We start from the raw sequence: 2,410 nt of genomic DNA, 5'->3' as shown, positions 1-2,410 counted from the left end.
CCATAATGTAGGATGTTGTAGTATCAACGGCATCATCCAAATCACTTGGATTTTCAATGGACGAAGAATATCCATGAAATTTGGTCGCATCAATATGGATTTCCCTGTTACTTGACAGAATCCCCGGTCAAGTAACAGGGAAATCCATATTGATGCGACCAAACGCAAAGTCTGCGCAGTTACATTTGAATTTTCAAAGAAGATGTAGCGATGATCAGATAATGATTCCTCATCTGCACAGCAAAAAAATCTTAAATTTACATTGCACCTAAACTTTTATGGTCATCATGTAAAATGAGTTATGACTGAATATCCAACTATAAATAATGTAAACTGTCGCATTGCATTCAGGAATGCTTGCAATTTAGAGTTAAACTGAAACATTTCATAATCTTGCATCCAACATTCGCCAATATTGTATGCTATGTTGCACCTTGAAAGTGAAATTGCAAACGAGAATGCTCGACTTACACGATTCTACGCTGATCAATCTGTCAAAAATAATGCACATGGATGGATCGACGGCTTGGTCATTCCATGTGCATTATTAATGATTGATTTTTCAGCGTAAATTCATGTAAACCGAGCTGTTTTGCTTGCAACGTTCTTTGAGAGAATTCATTTTGTGTACAATTTTTAGGATTTTGATAGCAATGTTGGATTCAATCGCTGTGTTTGTAGGATTTATCATTGAATAATGAATTAAAAATGGCTTTACATGCTCAGCTTGAGCTTGAGCTTGATTGGCCGTCCGTGGTTGCTACTCCAGTATCACCAAATCAGCTGCAGTTACACAAGGAACCAACCAGATGACCGCTTGGGATTTACAGGCACCCTCAGTGTATAAGTGCTGGTGATCTTCTATTTTTAGGCAACAATGGTGCCTGCCACGTCAGAATGCAGACCAATGAGGGGAAGGGGAAGGAATTGATGATGCATTCAACTGGCTCCCACGGTTGACCGTATATACCACTGCGTCAACGCCAGTTCATGCGGGAAGGGTGAAAGGGTGGGGTAATTTTTATGGCAGAGAGGCTTTTGCTGGTTTGGTTAGCTGACTGCCTATGTATCAGGCGTAAAGGAAGGTATGCTATAATGATGAACGAATGGAAGCGTAGGAAAACGTTTTATTTCTGTCCGTTTCGGGTTCTAGCAAATGCTATGAACTGTGATAGATACATAAACTGTGATATATTAAAAGTGGTAGAAAGAAGCAAGTGGAAGATACTACTACAAAGTATGAGGGAAAGGACGGGCCTGGGATTGAACCCATGAACTTCTGCTTATAAAGCAGAAGCGGTAGCCATTAGAACACCAACTCCGTCATACAAATGGCTTTACATGATTGAAGTTAAAAATACGTGATGTGTAAATCTAACATTTTTTTGCTGTGTGATACATGCCAATTCGTGGCTGATTCAATTTGTGTAGAGCGTTATGTCTAACACTTGTTCTCTAGTAGACACCATGAATGTTAAGCGTTTGCCTATGTGAAGTAATCCAAGGTCTGTACTACTTAAATATCCCATCAGACTGGAGACCCAGATGATATGATGAGTATTGGCATCATTGCCCACCATCAGCGTAAGGCCTTTTTTTACGCACTGTACGACAACTCGTTTGAAACCATCCGTTGAGGATGGTTCATCAAGTGTTAAATATACCGAACAATAGACGTATTTCATATTGAGGTCACGAACAGAAACATCGATTGTGACAGCACATACATCTCTGGTAGTTAACTCAGAAATGAGTGTAGCAACGATTGCTTTATTAACGAGCACGCATGCACGAGGCATGACACTCGAGTTCACCATTTTATGTTTACTGAAAGTAGCAAAAACTGGGTCCACAAGGTTACCTAGATAGAAGTTCCACTTACGAAAGTAAGGTTCTTAAACTAGTGACACTTCGCTGTACCATTTTGTATAACTCTTCAAAGATTGATCGTTGCTGTTCTGTTATGCTAAAGATTGATCTGAGCTATCCTAACGGTAGCCACTACCCAAACTAGGCAGGATTAAGCTTTTTTGCAATCTCAGCACGAAAAAAACCTGATCCGTATCTATTAAAAGTCGCCAATGGCGAAAAATCACAGAATATACTGTTTAAAACACATAATGCGAATCCATTTAGGTGATAATTTAAATTGAGTAACAACATATTCATAATCCCACCCTTATTTATCCTCAGGCTTGGGACTGAAGAAGGGCAGTCGATAATCTCAGAAAAAAACAAGGTAGCACAATACTGTAGAGGGAGCCCTTGTACTCTACAGGCACCGTTTGCGGTATGAATTAGTTATTTGATGTTTAGTTCAGCAGGATGTTCTATGAGCATGGGAAGATATTAACTGCCCTTCAATTAACGGAAGAGAGCGCATCTGTTAGAATATTGGCATAGAATCACT

Source organism: Aedes aegypti, chromosome 3 (genome assembly GCF_002204515.2).
Source record: "Aedes aegypti strain LVP_AGWG chromosome 3, AaegL5.0 Primary Assembly, whole genome shotgun sequence".
Classification (NCBI taxonomy): domain Eukaryota; kingdom Metazoa; phylum Arthropoda; class Insecta; order Diptera; family Culicidae; genus Aedes; species Aedes aegypti.
This window is presented reverse-complemented; position numbering follows the sequence as displayed.